General features: G+C 36.5%; 1 protein-coding gene across 13 annotated transcripts in view; it reads right to left on the reverse strand.

The window, feature by feature from the left end:
* DMD (dystrophin) overlaps positions 1–19,237 on the reverse strand; it is a 2,616,526-nt gene that overhangs the window by 2,059,387 nt on the left and 537,902 nt on the right. The window lies entirely within an intron of this gene.

A 19,237-nucleotide genomic window follows, 5' to 3' on the forward strand; every position in this document is an offset into this window, starting at 1 on the left:
GAGCAAATACCGGCTATGCTGTTTTGCAGTTAACATTCATATGAAAGGTATAAGATAGTAATAAGTAAAATGTATTATTTTATTAAATGTATATCATGTTCCAGACCTTATTATATGCTAAGACTTTTCCACATATTATCTCATTTAATCTTCATAGCAACCAGGTGAGGAGGGGCCAGGAATTTTTCCATTATTTTACAGTTAAGGAAACTGAAGCTCAGATTTAAAGAAACCTGGGTGCAGTCAAATCAAAAAAGATTAAGTGGCTGAACCGGCATGAGCTATATGGTGCTCTCATCTCAGAGAGCCTTTCGCATAGACATCGAGGAGGAACAAAGGGTAACAATAACAGCTCTTTCTCTGACCCTCCTGATTTTCAAGCCAGCCCCTTCCACATGCCCACTTCAACCCTTGCCAAGATTCTTGTGTATGAGTAACTCCGTTACCTAGTCTAGTTTTGCATGAATCCATGTCATACCCTGTTCCTCTTCAAGCACTTTTTTTAGCTTCAGGTTTTCTAATCTGGAAACTTCTGTTTCTGAATTAGACCTGAACTAATTTAGGCTGTCAAAAGGTTTGTGTCTTGAAACTTCCCCTGAGTCGGAACAATAAATATTGTGCATAAATAGAAACTCAGCTGAAATAAGGAGAAGAGTTAATGTAAAAAAAAAACCAGGTATACATATAATTATATTGTCAACTAAAAAATAAAATGAAATAAAAGCTTCGGCTTCATACGTGGATTCAGGGATTCACAAGAGAGCAGGTTTGCAGCCACGAAAAAGCAAGCACAGAAGTGTGTGTGTGTGTGTGTGTGCGCTCATGTGCACACTCAAGCTGTTGATGGAACATAGCATTTGTGAGTGAAGGGATGAAAATTAGAATAGGCCAGGCGCAGTGGCTCACGCCTGTAATCCCAGCACTTTGGGAAGCCAAGGTGGGTGGATCATTTGACGTCAGGAGTTCAAGACCAGCCTTGCCAACATGGTGAAACCCCATCTCTACTAAAAATACAAAAATTAGCCAGTCATGGTGGCGCACCACTTGTAATCCCAGCTACTCGGGAGGCTGAGGCAGGACAATTGCTTGAATCCAGCAGGCGGAGGTTGCAGTGAGCCGAGATCATGCCATTGCACTGCAGCCTGGGCTACAAGAGCAAAACTGTGTCTCAAAAAATAAAATAAAAAGAGAAAGTGCTCAAAAGAGAAACTGTGTGAAGGGGACAGTTTAGGGCTTGAGGAAAACAAAACAAGAATGCGATCTCACCAAGAGACCAGTTTCCACATGATCCCACAGGGAGCTCTGGAGGGCAAATTGCATCCCAGAGCTGATCTCACCTTGTGGCAAAGGGGTTGGACTCTTGTACTTTCAGTCATTGGTTTCAAACTGACCTGAGGTGGGGCACATATGGCCTTTCAGGCTCCTGGCTTTCTTCAGGGTAAGAACAAGTCTCTGGAGAAGGAAGCAGCTGTGGGCAACAAGCACTCCCAGCAGCTAGGGGATGGGTGTACTACCTGGTGATGGGGACTTCAGTAGAACAGATCAGTGCCCACTAGAGTCAGAGAGAATTGATTTGGGTTTTAAAGACAGTATACAAATGGAAATTTTATTTTATTTTGTTTTTTTTTTTTTTTGAGACAGGGTCTCACTCTGTCACTCAGGTTGGAGTGCAGTGGTGCAATCTCGGCTCACTGCAACTGCCGCCTCCCTGGTTCAAGTGGTTGTCCTGCCTCAGCCTCCCTAGTAGCTGAGATTACAGGTGCGCACCACCATGCCCGACTAATTTTTTGTATTTTTAGTAGAGACGGGGTTTCACCATGTTGGCCAGGTTGGTCTCGAACTCCTGGCCTCAAATGATCCACCCGCCTCAGCCTCCCAAAGTCCTGGGATTACAGGCGTGAGCCACCGCGCCCGACCTTATTTTATTTTATTATAATAAGAAGACAACATAAGATCTACTCTGTTAACAAATGTTTAAGTATACAATACGGTATTGTTAACTACAGGCACACTGTTGTGCAACAGATATCCAGAACCTACTCATTTTTTATAACTGAAACTTGATATCTGTTGACAACTGGAAATATTTTCTTTAGTCTCATGATATTAAAAATGTATCTGAATTTATGATTTTTAGATAAAGCACTCATAGAGACTATTGGGCAAAATACGAACAGATGTATTGATTTCTCCAAGGGTTCCAAACTGGAATTTTAAAACACTTGAGTTAAGATTCATGCATATTTAGTAACAACCTAGTAACACGGATGTATGCCCTCAGAGAATGGGAATCAGAATCTAAAGTATTGTCACTAGAGATTGAAACAAAGCTTTCAACTCCAATTGTTATAAAAGAAGGAATTAGACTATTTTGACATAATCCACTGCAAGGGAAAATAAGCAGAAATATCCGGTGGGATTTGGAGGAAAGCTGTGTAAAGGGAGCTTCTTAAATTGGACAAACCCTTTCACTCTGCTGGAGTCCTTCCTGACACCTGGAAAGAGGCAGGAGGTCCAGCAGCCATTTTAGACAATGATGTTACATTGAAGACCGAAAGTTGCACAGAAAGATGGAAGGTTCCTGGGTCCCTGACCACCATGGCCCTGCTCTACCGGCAATGTACTGCTTCCAACTGGAGCTCACTCATGTGGCAAGGCAACAAATCTCTCTTACTTAACACACTTCTATTTCTGGATTTCTGATACACGCAGCCAAACCCAATCCTACCTGATGCACTCATTTTTTAATACTCAAAATGTGAACTATCTTACCATTATCACTTTTTGTTACACCTCAGATTTTCCTGAAAAAGTGCATTGTCAAAACATATCATTATTTTTAAAACAAAGAGTGTATAAATGTATTATTAAATACATTAAAACTAGACAAAGGCTCATAAATTAATGCAAACGTGTGGAATAGTTTCATCACACAAGTGAAAATTAAATTGGACTGCTCTGCCATAATAAAGCTCTGTTTGCCTGCTTTGAAATGAAAAGCATCATGCAACTTTTACTGCTGCGTTTCTTTGAAAAGTACCAAATCTCTCTTCTGAGTTGCTCTTGTCTTTTTGAGTGTAAGGTATTTATTACCACTGGGATAAAAACAGAATGTTGATGGTCACATGATGCAGGCAGCTGGGATTTCAACTCAAGGTCAGTCACTGGACCCTCAGGCAGCCAGATAGTGTTGTTTATTTTTTGCCAAATTGATGATGCCTTTAGCCTTTAAATAAGGAGCACTGACTATGATTAAATTTTGTCCTAAAGAGATATTTCACACTCTAATACATAGAATATATCTCATTAAAATTGTAACAGAGTAAGAAAAGCTTACTTCAGAGATATCTCAGAAAAAAATTGGAGTACAGCCTGAAGTTATCTAAAATAATCAGCATGGAACCATGCAGATTTGAAATCAGATGACAAACATGTACTTTCAAAGCATGAACATTTGAAAACAGTAACTTGCATCAGTTTCTAAAGGAGGGATTTAATGTAACTATCAGAATAATCAGTGTGAGATACTGAAATATAAAATTGAATTTGGGTCTTCAGAATTAGAAACTTAACAGAAAAAGGAGGTCATTGTAGAAATCTTATGAAATAATTTTGTTTTTATGCCTAATTTAGAAATTGAATGGGCCGGGCGCGATGGCTCACCACTGTAATCTCAGCACTTTGGGAGGCCGAGGCGGGCGGATCACGAGGTCAGGAGATCGAGACCATCCTGGCTAACGCAGTGAAACCCCGTTTCTACTAAAAATACAAAAAAATTAGCCGGGCGTGGTGGCGGGCGCCTGTAGTCCCAGCTACTCGGGAGGCTGAGGCAGGAGAATGGCGTGAACCCAAGAGGCGGTGCTTGCGGTGAGCCGAGATCGCGCCACTGCACTCTAGCCTGGGTGACAGAGCGAGACTCCGTCTCAAAAAAAAAAAAAAGAAAGAAAAGAAATTGAATGAAAGTTCATTGATAATGCAGAGATTCTAAAATAAATGTAGCCAAAAATAAAGCCAATCAGCATACCAAAACGATTACAATCTTAGAAATCCATTATGATTTTTAAAAAGTGCTTTTTTTTTTTTTTTCCTCTGAGATGGAGTTTCGCTCTTGTCGCCCAGGCTGGAGGGCAATGGCACGATCTCACCTCAACCTCCGTCTCCAGGGTTCAAGCAATTCTCCTGCCTCAGCTTCCTGAGTAGCTGGGATTACAGGTGTGCGCCACCACGCCTGGCTAATTTTGTATTTTTAGTAGAGATGGGGTTTCACCATGTTGGTCAGGCTGGTCTCAAACTCCTGATCTGAAGTGATCTGCCCGCCTTGGCCTCCCAAAGTGCTGGGATTACAGGCGTGAGCCACTGAGCCCAGCCGAAAAGTGCTATATTGCTATTCCCTACTATTTATTATTCTGAAAGAGACATATCACATGTTTAAACATTTAAATAACGAACAAACCTCCTGGGATCATCATATTTATCACGCACTTTTTAAAGAAAATCAAACATGCTTCTGTTTATACAAATTTATTCCCATTCTAAATATTTATTTTACAAACAGAATACTTTCTTATATTCTTGGGCTACATGAATCATTATTATCAACAGAAGGGTGTCTGTAATTAAAGGAAGCACAATACTTGTATACTTTTGAGCGTTACTCACACACGCGCACACACACATGCACACACATACACACAGAGTTTGGGACCTACAAGACTTTATAATCTTATTATGCCTGCTACCCATTTCATCTTCTTCTTCACTGTTTGTCTTGTTGTGTCTCTGTTCGTTGTGGCCTACCTGCTCCTCTCTGACAGTTTTGGGTTGAACTTACCTGGCTCTGGTTCCAGGAGTGGGTGTCTGATGGAACCTGCCCAATCAGAACACTGTACTCCTGAACTAGGTTGATTGATTCAGGAATGCGTAGGTGATTTCTTCAGAGTCAATTACAACTAATCCTAGGTCTTCTGTTGGAGAGAATGGTGTTTTTATTTTCTATTGGAATTGAGGTACAATGATATAAGTCTAAGACTAATAATGGGTACTATATTGAGAGATAATGTCTAAGAGCTTTTTTTTTTTTTTTTTTTTTTTTTTTAAGAGCCTTTGAAAACACAGTGGAGAAAGGGTGAGAGAGGTACTGGGCTAGGTGACATCACTTGAGATCCCAAAACTAACTGTATCTGAAGTAAGTAATACCTCTTCACTTTTTCGTTACATGAGCAAAGGAAACTTTTTTGTTTCTTAAACTGGTTTGCTAGGTTTTTGTAAATTAGCAGAAATGGTGCTTACATACACACATATATGTATGTATGTATGTATATTTTGGTTGAGATTAAGAAATAGAGACCTAGGTTCTAATGATATAACTGACTAAAGATAAAATTAATCCAATTATTGAAAGTTTCAGCACCTCAGTTGCCTCTTTAAACAATGAGTTAGTTAGATTACATGACTGACAGTTGTTGTCTAGATCTAAAATCATTGGATCCAATCAATAGATTTTCATGAATGAACAAAGACATTTAAATCTGGAAGTAAGTTCTATTAAACTTAGTATCTTGATAACCCCAGGCCAGATAAAACTATAAAAAAAAAATGACTGGTCTCTATATCAGTCGATGGGCACCATTTTATAGTTAATTTATTTCAGGAACATGGCAGTTATAACACAGGTAACTATAGGACAAGCTGGTAAACCTCATTGTAGGTAATCACTGAGCTCAGGGAGGTAGCATGATGTGGTGGATAACAGCAAGGGATAGGAAGGAGAAAGTTTGACTTTCAAAGTCTAATTCTAACTCAGAATTCTTCATCTGTAAAATGGGAACAATAATAGCTCTCTCACAGCCTTGTCCTAAGTATTTACTCACATAATGTACATAAAGCTCTTATTACAGTACATAGCACAAAGTAAGTACTCAAAATTTGCCATATGTCATTATTAGCTGCGGAGCTATTGCACTGACCAAGTGCTTGAAAACAAAAATCATTTCCTTTGGCGTGAGTGTTAATGCACAGAGGCTTTGAAAAATACTATGTGAAAGTCATTAAAAAAAGAAAACCTCTCAGCAGATTAGCTTCCTTCAACCTTTGTAAGATCCTGCTTTTGATGGCCAACCCAGTGCTTTCCACACTTTCTCACACATTGCCTGTTATTTCTGGTCAGGAAAATAAATAAATAAGTGCCCATCTGGCCAACTATTTTTCCACCTTTATATGAACCAGAAATACCAATTGTTTCTAATGTGTATTCCCCAGATGCAATACTTATCCTCTATTTACAGCTAAGCCACTGATTACTGTGGAAAATATTGTCAGCAAACCATACCCCAAAATGTATTGCTGTGAAAGGGGAAAAAAATATTACAAAACAAAACCCTAAACCGAATCGAAAACAGCACTCATGTCTTGGATAGATTTACAGAAAGAGAAGGACGTCGCTATTTTTATTTGCGAAGAGATGTCGCCTTTTTTTACATTAAAATATTTAAAGTTACTTCTCTGATTGATCTGTTTATTTTGAGACATAATCTTGCTCTGTTGCCCAAGTTGGAATGCAATAGTGAGATCATGACTCACTGTAGCCTTGACCTCCTGGGCTCCAGTGATCCTCCTGCCTCAGCCTCCTGAGTAGGTGGGACTATAGGCGTGTTGTCACTATGCCTGGCTCATTTCTTTTCATTTTTTTTTGTAGAGATGAGGTCTCACTCTGTTGTCCAGGGTGGTCTTGAACTCCTGGGCTCAAGGGATCCTCTCTCTCCTTGGCCTCCCAAAGTACTGGCATTATAGGCATGAGCCACCACACCCAGCCACTCTGATTTCTGAGTCTTAATCAAAGTAGCAAACTTATAAAGTAGTGATTTCATCACATGCCAATATTAACAAAGAAAAAGGAAGAGTAGAAAAAAAACTCCATAACTGATACTGTAAAATATTTTTCTAATTTGCATAAAGATATCAGTTCTACCCTAGTATATTTACAAGATATGACAATTCACTAACATTTACATTTTAATTCATATAACCAGTTTGTAAGAGAAGGAATCCTATCAAGGAAAATAAGCCTATAGAAAACTAACTTTTTGTGATAAAATGATTTTATAAAGCTGACAATAAGCATTTAAAGAAGTACTAGAACATGAACCTTTAACACATATCCAATCTACTGTTTTAGAAAAAATTAAGAATGAGTTTTTCTGCAAAAATGTATGCAACGCAAATTCTAGTTTACAGCGGAATATCCTGTAATCTAATAAATATGGAGATGATTTTTTATAGTGATGTAATGGGCTAGATTGTACCTTTAGACTTATGGGAATAAAAATATTATTTCCTAATTTCAAAACTATTTTAAATCTTTTAAATTCTACTAAATTAAATAAGAAAATAAAATTTGAGTTAGCCACTCAAACAGGAGATTTGTTATTCTGATTTAAAAACAATTGCCTTTGGTAACAATCACTCTCAAACAGTTCAAGAAAAATATATGTATGTATATATTCATGGGCAAGGAGAGGGATTTAGAAAAGGAGAAAATTTTTCTAAGTTTCAGTGATCAATTGGAATGAAAGTGTGAAATTACCTTCAGCAGTGTTGTCAACTAAACTCAGCACTTTCTGTCTCAACAGGTGCACACTCAAGCCCACCAACTCTCAGCTATTTGTCAAAGCTAAGGAAAAAGATAGCCAGTCCCCACACAGCTGCGCCTCTGGCTGCCTCTACAAAAGAATGAGGCTCGGCTATTTTTAGGTTTGGGGTAGGCAATCAGCCAAATCTCAGCAGCACCACAAGAGCATGTGCTGAGATAACTGAGACTTTAGAGTTGAACCAGGACTCCACCAGCCTCCCAACTTCCTGCCTAGACACCCAACCCTGTGTTCTCATTTCTGTGGTCACCAAGTCACCTGTGGCTTTCATCATGATCCGCAAAATCTACATTTCTGTGCTTTTCCCAGCTCCTCTCCTGTTACAACTTTCATTTCTTATCTCTAGACCTTGAAGCCATGAAATTTTCCTTATTAGTTCCTTTACTCAACAAGGAAAAAAAAAAAAACCTCAGAACACTCTGCAGCTGCTTCTATAAAGAAAGCAGTGGGTTTAATTTGTTTATAATCTGTCCTTCATTTCATTAAGCCTCTAAGTCATGGCCATTGCTACCACTGTGCTTAAAAACAAGAGAAAAGTGAATGCTTATAAAGAGTGGCAGGCAAAATAATTGATGTACAAAGAAGGAAAACACAGATTACTGTGTTTTGATAGTTAAAAGGGAGCCAGAATAGGGAGCTAAGGAGTCTGATATCAATAGCGTACATTATTTTACTTTTGTTGAATGCTGATCCAGAAGGTTACTATGTCTAAGAATGTGCATTTGTGAAATTTCCCTATGTGCTAGCATAATCTCACTAGGTGTTGCATGATTTCCATGAGGAAAGCTGGGTTTTAATGGAATAAATTATTCTACATTAGCTTTTTTTGTCTTCTCATAACTGTTTTTAATTTGTAAACAAAAGTACATGCACACATTTACGGTATCCTCAGGTATTGCTATCAAAACAGTAATAAAATAACGCACTATTCTTTTTTTAATGATTTTTTTTGTTGTGAACTGACATGAGCTTTCATATATGAAATCCGATTTTGAAATATAAGGCACATTTATTTTGAAATTAATAGGGAATCTAGGTCAAACAAAGCAAAGCCAAACCTTAATTTTACAGAACTGTTTTACCTCTACAAAAAGTCACTCAAAACAATTGTTTAAATTGTGTGCAATAATTATCTTGAAAATGCATTTTAACTTGTTCCTATAAATATAATTCCATATGACTAAGATGAAAATAATAAATAAAATAATAGTGGAATAAAATTGATACTTTATTTCCTATTTTGATTTTATCCTCATTATTCCCGAACAAATTCAATATGGCAGATAAATTGCAAGGATTTATTTTTTCTTTCTTTTTTTTTTTTTTTGAGACAGAGTCTCGCTCTGTCACCCAGGCTGGAGTGCCATGGCACGATTTTGGCTCACCGCAACCTCCACGTCCTGGGTTCAAGCGATTCTCCTGCCTCAGCCTCCTGAGTAGCTGGGATTACAGGCATGCACCACCACGCCCGGCTAATTTTTGTATTTTTAGTAGAGATGGGGTTTCACCATGTTGGTCAGGCTGGTCTCGAACTCCTGACCTCGTGATGCTCCCACCTCAGCCTCCCAAAGTGCTGGGATTACAGATGTGAGCCACCGTGCCCGGCCCAGCAAGGATTTATTTTCAGGGAGCCAGTATTATGCAGAGATCAGCCTGCTTTAGAAAATACAGTGTCTCTCATGAATGAGTGCACTATTTGCCAAAAATAATCTATTGTATCTTCTTCTCAGGCCAATAATTAAAAATGTATTATACTCCAAAGAAAAACATAAATAAAAAAGACAATCCTGTAAAATTATATGGTTATGGTATCTCTACAAAAACGTTTTTAATATTGTAAAATATATTATTTACATAAATATGTAAACATTCAAATTTAGGAGCAAGTTTTAGAGTAGGGCTCAAAATCTCATATCTGCCACTTATTAGTTATATGGCCTTGAGAAAGTTACTTAAGCACTGTGCTTCGGTTTTGTTTTTTAATCTCTAAAATGGGAAGGATTCTTTCCTCATGATCTGGTTCTGAAAATTAAATGAGGCACAAATATTCACACTCCCCCAGGGTTCTCTAATCCTTTCCTTGATAGTGTATTCCCTCCGTTAGAAATCTCATTCTCTTCTTTAACTTCAACTATCATCTCCATGTAAGTGATTCTCAAGTATTTCTCTCTTAAGTCTAACTCTTTAGTTTTAGTCCTCCACCACAAAAACTTTTATTATCTACCCACCTGGATAGCCCATCAACAATTCTAAGTTGATGTCTCAAAACAAAAGGCCCTTTTCCCCTTCCCCTCTAATTTTGATCCTATTCCTGGTTTCTCTACTTCTGTTAATGTTACCATCATCTCACCAATTCCTCACGGTGATTAGCTATCAACAATTTTAAGAATTCCAAAATATGCTTCATTAAACATTAGATAAATGGGCATTTATTGACTGTATGTTAAAGAAGTTCCATGGTGAAATGAGTTTGGGAAACTAGGTTAAAAGTTAAACAGCTGTCTTTCCTGCAGGATTCCAGAGCATCTTTGCATATGCATTACATTGAGAAACTCTAAGGGGATTTAGTATGCAGTATTCCCCTCAGTTTTATGACTAAAGAAGTCTTTTTTGGGGGCGTGGGGCCAAACAGAGGGGGCCCATAATGAATAATTACTGTGCCATAGAGCACTCTTGGGGGATTACTATCAGGGAAGTCTGCTATCATTATTCCCTTTTCCTCATCTCCCACAATTTAGCAACAACTTACTACCAAATAATTTGGTTCTCCTTCTTGAATCCCTATCTCATTCTGAGCTACTGCTTTTGTAAATCTGGCCTAGGCTACATGTAGGCTCTCCTTTCACTGCCTTTTCTTATTCTAACATCTCAAACTCTCAATTCAATATCTTCTGTAGAATTTGAGATCTATTTTCTGTAGGAGATACAAAGATGTGTAAGACATGATCTCTATTGTCTTGGGATCTGTGAGAGATGGGAATAGGCCAGCAGAGTTCAAATATATATTCAATACCATAGGCATAGACATACCACATAAATGTTGTGAAACAAGAAATAGCAATCAATGCTTATATAGGAAAGGTTACATTAGGTTTTTTTAAGGAAGTGGGACCTGGATAATATTAGTCCAGGAACTTCTAAATGAAAGATTTAAAAGTATTTATCTACCCCAAAGACTATCTTCTCATCTTAAACTAAAAATAAGTTTAAAATATAATTAATATTTTCACAATAAAATGCTCACTGGAGAAACTTTGAAAAAAATAAAAATGTAAATATAAGAATATTGAAGTAATCCAGCGTGTAATTTCACCCTAGATACATCTACTGCTAATGATGGGTGAAATTTTATTTTGGATATTTGACTTGTCTACAAGTCAACAATTCCAAAGATTTAGCTTCCAGAGCTAAAGTTTTCTAACAATAATGCCAATTAAATGTTTTAAAAGGTTAATTATAAAAGATATGATGATTAAATTTAAAATATCTTGTCACCTCCTGTTCACAACATTTTGCTTTTCATTTCCATATATCTTAAGTATACATCTGAAAGCTATGTGAGCGTTGTAAATTGTCAAGTTGAACTTAACAAAGTATAGTTTATGTTGGGGAAAACTCATTAAAATGGGATCCATTTCTTAATTTCCAAAAGAATCATCTATATGAATTGAACATTGATTTAATATCATTGAATATTCAATACCCATATACACATTAGAATGTTTTTATGATTTACATTGCTTACAGCACAGAATATTCACCAATATTATTGCTAAGAGTAGAGATATGACTCCAAAGTATCAATATTTAATCCAGTAAGTATAAAGCTCTATGTTAATTGCAATCACTATTCATAAACAATTTGCCCAACATTGCCCAAACATTTCTTGCCATTCAAGGGTTTATTTTTTGCCTTCTGTGAATTAGAGTATGATGGTAACTGGTAATAAATGATATTAAGTGATAGTAAATAAGTAATTTCTGTAACAGAATAACTTTCGTTCTAGAGATATGTGCAAGGCACAATATCACTATACTCAACTGTATCCAAAGCAGGCCACAGATCCTTAAAGAGAAAACTTAGGAATTTACTGTGGCAACAGGAGAGGAAAAAAGCAAATAAAAAGGAAATGTACAAATGTAGGTATGAAGAGTATGTCCTTTTCTAAAAAAAATAAGGTAGTTTAGCATAGTTGCAATGTGTGGTATATGAGTGGGGCAAAAAATGAGGTAGGAAGGACGAATAAAGGACCAGTAATGAAGAGCTTTTGAAATTTATTTCAGGTCTGGGAGTGATGATTTTGACTTAATTCCCTGGTTTTCTCTAATACTGTTTGTTGTTGTTGTTTTCTGCATATATAGAAAATTGGTAGATTTTATACATGTGCATTACATATGTATTGGTAGATTTTATACATACACATATATATGTATAATTACGTATATACATATACAATTGTTGAATCATTAAGTTGCAATAATTAAATTTATGACTCTTTATGATGCTGTGGGTATTACAGAAGCATTGTAAGGTACTACACGGTCCTCTTATACCATAGATTTTTTCTAAACCTACAACTGTATAGCGTGTGGTATGATATGAAAATCACTGGCTGAGAACTAGCTGGGTCTTAGTTTTGTATCTAACTGTTTCTGAGAACTGGAGTCTCACTTTCCACATCTATATAATGAGGAAATGGAAAATATTCTCCAGGTTTTCTGCAGTTGTGATGATCCATGACCTTGTTATTCACTATAGGGTGTTAAGCTGGTGAAACAGCAAAACTGCAGACCAAATACCAGTTTTCCTTTAACCATCTCTCTCTCTCTCTCTCTCTCTCTCTCTCTCTCATCATCTATCTAACATCTACTATTTTAAAAAATCATCAGTCTTCTCAATGCATATCTTACTTTCTCCATTTTCCCATTCTTCCAGCCCTTTGCTCTTTTCGGACACCTTTTATTTACCCGTCTACAGTTCTTTTGCCCTCTGGTACTTTGTGGTTACCAGTTGCTATTGTACTTCCCACAAAGGATCAATTTGCACTACAATCATACTGACAGCAGTCCTCAGTAACTCAGGGAAAAAAAAACAGACTCTCAAGCAGCAGTGGGGATCCAAAGACCATTTCCCAGGGAACCAGTCGGGTCACAGGAAGAGTGGGAAGAGAACAGCAAAGCCCCAAGTTATTTTCCTCTTCCCACATATTTCACTCAGATGCCAATTTTTGTTTGCTCTCAAAGCTGTTTTATTTGACAGGGCTCCTTGTTATGGGCTAAATTGCCCCTTTCCCAAATTCGTCTGTTGAAGTCCTAACCCCCATTGTCTGAGAATGTGACTGTAGTTGGAGATAGGGTCTTTAAAGAGGTATTTAAGGTTAAATGAGGTCACTAAGGTGAGCTCTAATCCAATCTGATTAGTGTCCTTATAAAAAGATGAGATTAGAACATAGACAGGAACAGAGGAAAGACCATGAGAAGACAGATGGAGAGGGCAGCCTCTGCAAACTAAGGAGGGAGGCTTCAGAAGAAATCAGCCCTGATTATACCTAGCCTTTACTCCTGTGGAGAAAATAAATTTCTGTTTAAGAAACCCAGTCTACTGTGGTATTTTGTTATGGCAATGCTAGCAAAATAATACATTCCTTATTCATTTGTAATGTTTTATATTTGAATTCAGATCATTCTCATTCTCCCCTTTGTATATATATAGATATATATCCTTCTTGCTGCTAGAACAATAACAAAAAGATGATTAACTGTAAGCATAGTGTTACAATGAACTCTGTTGCTCACATGCCCTTAGATATGTATTTGTTTATTCCAAAAAAGCATTAACCAAATAACTTTATATGTTAAGCCTTATGCTCACCTCTAGGTATGGGGGAGAGGTGGGAAACATGAAGATAAAATAACAGTATCCGTGTAACACTGATAAACATGCCAAGATACTTGTATTCTCATATTAAAGTAAATAAATTGACAAAATATGGTGAAAGATATTGTGCATTTTGATGAACTTATGCTATGAGAACACTTTAAAACCATACCTAACCTCCATTGGTGGAGTCAATGGAGATTGATGAGAGGGGTTAGGAAATAATTTTTTCCTGAGATGAAGTGGAAACCAGGCTTTAATTAATTAAGTGATTGGTAAGGAGAAGGAGGGTAATTTCAGGAAGACTTATCCCTGACAACACGAAAGCATGGTAGTTTGGGGGCCCGCACATAGGAGCCTTTGGCTAAAGGGTTAGGAGTAAGAGATGAGGAAAAGGGTAGGAGAGGAGGTAGCAGCAATAAGCTGGGTCCCGATAACATGACCTTACATACATCACGGAGTTGGCATTAGTTTCTAGCAGGAAAAAATATTTTCCACCTTTTAAGTTAAGGCTAATTTTAAACTTGTCACCTGTAGTAATCTCTTTAAATGAATGAAATTTCCCTGTCTTCATTTATAGTAATCAGCATCTTTCACTGCAAGGAAATTTCTAAGTGAATGTACATTTTACTCAACTTCTAATTTCCTTTAGGAATCTAAACTCATTCAATATTTTCACAAAATGATAACTGTAATCAAGGCAGAGAGCTTTATTTCAGCTAACAAAGAATAGCCCTACACAAAGGAATTGCAAATATTCTAATTAATGACTGTTCTAATTTATCTTCTCTGTTGAAGGATACTACTTCCTGTTCTGTTTGTAGCCATGATAAACAAATGGTATCATGATCCTTATAGTCCAGAAAATGGACTGTTTTATGTAGATGAAATATTATTATTATAAAATCTGTCTTACATTCCAAACCTAGCCTAGGACAGGATTTATGATAACTGCCCCTCATCTATGCTGGATATCACACTATGATGACGTGTGTATTTGTATTTCTGTGAGCTCAATTCATAACTATGCAACTCTCCTGAAGCATAAACTTGGCTACATCAAAATGGCTAAATATTTGGTCTAATGTTTTTCTTTAAACTTAAATTATAAGTTTAGATTACATACCTTAACTTACTTAAATATATAATATATATTAATATATAATATTAATATATATTATATATTAATATATAATATTATATATAAATATATAATCTTATATATATTTATATATATATATATATAGTGTACACCTATACTGCCCTAGTAAGAAATCAGGAAGTCAGCATTGATGATTTGCTCTCTACTATTTTTGTCTCTCTCCTCATTACCCGCGCAAATAAGTTTTACTAATTAAATATCTAAATATCTTTCGTTTGCATTTTGTCTTTTTCATTCCTAATGCCCTAAGGCTCTTATCTGGGATATAACTGCAACCCTCTTACACCTGCTTTTAGAACAGTGGCTCTAAACACAATCTGCACTTGGTGTGCCTGTATGTTCTGATTTCATTGGTCTGCAAGAGTTTTCACAAACCCTGTGTCATCTAACAAATAGATCTGAACCTTCTCCTTTAAAAATTCAAGATGCAAAAATAAATACTTCTTGACAACACATAGTTTGCTTTATTAGCTTTTTTAGTTTTATTTTTTTTTCGTTTGTTTTGAGATAGAGTCTCGCTCTGCCACCTAGGCTGGAGTGCAGTGGCACGAACTTGGCTCACTGCAACCTCCGCCTCCTGGGTTCAACGGATTCTTCTGCCTCAGCCTCCCAAGCAGCTGGGATTACAGGTGTGCACCACCACATCCAGCTAATGTTTGTCTTTTTAGTAGAGACGGGGTTACACCATGTTGGCCAGGCTGGTCTCGAACTCCTGGCCTCAAGTGATCTTCCCGCCTTGGCCTCCCAAAGTGTTGGGATTACATGCATGAGCCACCACGCCTGGCCTGCTTTATGGTTTTATTTTGCTCACTGTCTAAGCTAGTACTAGGTGAGGAGTAGATGCTAGAAACCCATTGTAATATGTTGCTCAGAGCCAGCCATTTCTCTTTCCACCATTCATACAAAAACCCAAACCAAACAAGAATAATGTGAGAGATCAGCCATGCTAGGACCTATCAATTCATTCATCATTAAGCAACAATCACTAGGGACTTAGTACATGTGATATGTAACAGTAGTCACTGTGTAAATAAACTCACTGCCTATTGTGAGAAACAGACCTGTAAACAGTGGATAAAGGACAAGAATTGCATGCAGTTAAAGAAAAACAGGCAAAATACCCTGGGAATTAAGAGAAAGGAATGCCAAATCACCCAGTTTGCCTACATCTAAAGAAGGCTTTTTTTCTTGTTCATCAAAATACTCACGTTGGAACTAGCATGAAGAATGTCATTTCACCTTCTTTGGCCTTTTCTACCCTTTTGTGTAAAAGAAGATTCTTGATCTTCAAAGCATAACAGTCATGTTTTATTTTACTCTATGAGCAGATTCATTAAGAATGTGAAAGTATTCCCATTCATTCAAATTAACATTAAAAGACACTCTCCCAATGAATAAGATGTCAAAAATCATGTCAGTAATTGCAGTCAGTGAAATGAATGCTCTGCTCTCATGCTGCATGCCTATTTGTACTCATTGACTGAGCACTAACGAGAAATACACACCTAACTTAGAACAGCAGAAGGAGCAGATGCTATAAGACAATATTTCTCAGTAATATGCAACAATTTAATTTCAAATACTGAACTTCTGGGCCTTGGAAATTACATATACAGGTTTTGCAGTCAAATGAGTATTGTTTAGACATATTAAATGTGCTGAGATCTAAAATTTCATCAGTTTTCAAATTTAAGCTAGAGGGCAAATATATCCTAATGGTTCAAAAACCCTCAATTTAAATTCTGGTTTATATAGCAATGATCTTGGTTACTTTAAATTTATTTCTAAGCCATGATTTTTTTCTTTTAGAGGCAAATATTACAATAATAAATTCAAGGGAATGTTAAAATCATACCCACCAACAAAAAGTAATTCATACCTCTGAAGTTAGCTATTTTAGTTGGACAATACTCTTACCTTGCGACTTATGCTATTAGATTCCTGTGTTCATCTTTTTATAGCACACAAATACACAGGTGTTCACTCACACAGATGCATTCACGTATACACTATGAAACTTGAGTTTTAAAGAAAAAAATTTTCTAAAATGTGTCCAAATAAATTCTAATTGTAAAATTTCTTCTCTCGGCTGGGTGTGGTGGCTCACACCTATAAACCCAGCACTTTGGGAGGCTGAGGTGGGCAGATCACCTGAGGTCAGAAGTTCAAGACCAGCCTGGCCAACATGGCAAAACCCCGTCTCTACTAAAAATATAAAAATTAGGCGGGCATGGTGGGACACGCCTGTAATCCCAGTTACTCAGGAGGCTGAGACAGGAGAATCGCTTGAACTCAGCAGGCGAAGGTTGCAGTGAGCTGAGATCGCACAACTGCATTCCAGCCTGGGCGACAGAGCGAGACTCTGTCCCAAAAAAAAAGAAAACATTTCTTCTCTCTTATGTACAAATTTCTCACTCCATTTTTCTCCAATGGGAATTTAAATTTGGAACCACTCTGAAGCTAATGTAATCATACCAGGTACATAACTATTTCAATATGTATAGCAATTGATTTTGTTACAGTATTTGATAAAAGAGATACAGTGTATAGACACAATTTTAATGGTTTCCTGCAATTGGAAAGATACTTGGCATATTCATCAATTAGTATCCTTTTTATACTTCTATTAGAAAGGCTATGTTTTTGTTTAAGTACCCAAGATTCCAAAAGTGAATTTGTATCTATGAATATAGTTCAATGTGAATAATTGAAACGCGCATGCAAAACTCAAATGAATTGTATACCTGGCCGTCAGGATGAATTGATAGCATGTTATTTTTAGAAATCTGAGTGTATGTATGCATAATTCTAGTTTTTGAAGTTATCTGAGAGTCTTTCCATATCATATTATATCCAAAAAATTAAGTGTCATCATCTAATGGTTTGAAGCAAAAGAAATTTATAGGTAACTTATAATTCTTTCCATCACTTTTGGATATTAATTAATTCAAAACACATTTATAAAACTTCTTCCTAGTACAAGGAAATATTCTAAACTCTATGAGAATATAAACACATAGAAGATGTGGTTTGCGGCATCCAGGAGTATATAATCTAGTAGCGGAGATAATATAATTTTTAAAGTTATATTTCAAATAATATAGACTCAGTTACCTCATCTGACAAGTGAGAATGGTAATATATTTTTGCCATAGTTTTTATAAAACCAATTATATGTATATTATCTTTATTGTCTTTATTATCATTATCATTCACTATAAAAGATAATGAATATATGCAAATTAATTTTTCACTGGTGGAACTTGATTTCTAGATGTCATGAATTAGAACTCTACTCTTTTCCATTTCTCAATCAGAGTCTATATTTTCAGTTTTCAAAATTGCACACCACATTTCTACAATGTGAGCCCCAGGCAGAAGAATGCTTATAAGCTTCATCTAGGCACAATATATTATATAAGGCCTGGATGGTTTTCTGGCTGGTTAATTCTCTGCTTTTGGCATACGGAGATCAAAATTGGGTTATATGATCTAATTTAGTTGAAGATAATACAATAATGTACACTTTCATTAAGAAAAAATTTAATTATGGAACTATCATCATAAAAATTGTCATAGATAAGAACAAAGATACTATATCGCATCTTTTCTTTGGTTGAAATTTTATAAGTCAAAATAGATTGTCATGTCACATACAAGCCTCTTTAACAAATCTCCTCAAAGATAAAATATTAAAGAAAAAGTTACTATAGTCTTATTAGTTTACAGAAAGTTAATTTTATTATAAAATCAGGTCAGAGGGCCTACTACTTCAGTAAATTAATGATATCACTCAAGCTAAGTTTTCTCATAAAATGCCTGTGCATACCAGATCTGTGGATTTCTGTAATACTTTGGAAATTGAAAGGGTTCAAGACACCAGTTTTTAAAAATTCATTATTACATGAATAATATGTTAACGTAATATACAAAATATAGTTCATATTCACTGGTCAATAAAATATTACAAACATTTAAGTGCAAAAATAATAAATATGAATAGGCTGTTAGCTTGGCTCTGTAGATCCTATTTTTGTTTTCAGAGTCCATTCAATTCCATGTATTTGAGTCATGCAATAAACATTTCTCACCTTGAATTTGGGCATACTTGTATGTGGCTCCATGCTTGTGCACACATATTTATCCAGACACTAAGTTTCCTTTTATAAATGAGCTCAATCCCAGATTAAAACAGATGAAAGATTTCCAATCATTGTGGCCAGCTCCCAGGGTGGAAAATAAGCTTAGGAATGCAGCAAACTGAAACTGAATACTCTCTGGAATGGACATTCCGTTCTAAGTCTCCTTCAGGAAACCTCCAACAATAGCTCAAGCAGGAGCAAACACTTGTCTTTGAGGTAGTCCAAGCCAACCATTCACTTTCTCAGTAATCTGTCCTCAGACACCCACTGGACTTAGAGCTCCTGTCCCCACCTCAAAGGACAGCAGCCCTGGCATGCATGCACTATAGGAGCAGAAGTGATTCTCCAAATTTCTACTCTGCTCACCTCTCCACCACTTTGCATCAATTTGGCATCTCCTAAGATATCT

This window comes from Pan troglodytes, chromosome X, assembly GCF_028858775.2.
Source record: "Pan troglodytes isolate AG18354 chromosome X, NHGRI_mPanTro3-v2.0_pri, whole genome shotgun sequence".
NCBI lineage: Eukaryota > Metazoa > Chordata > Mammalia > Primates > Hominidae > Pan > Pan troglodytes.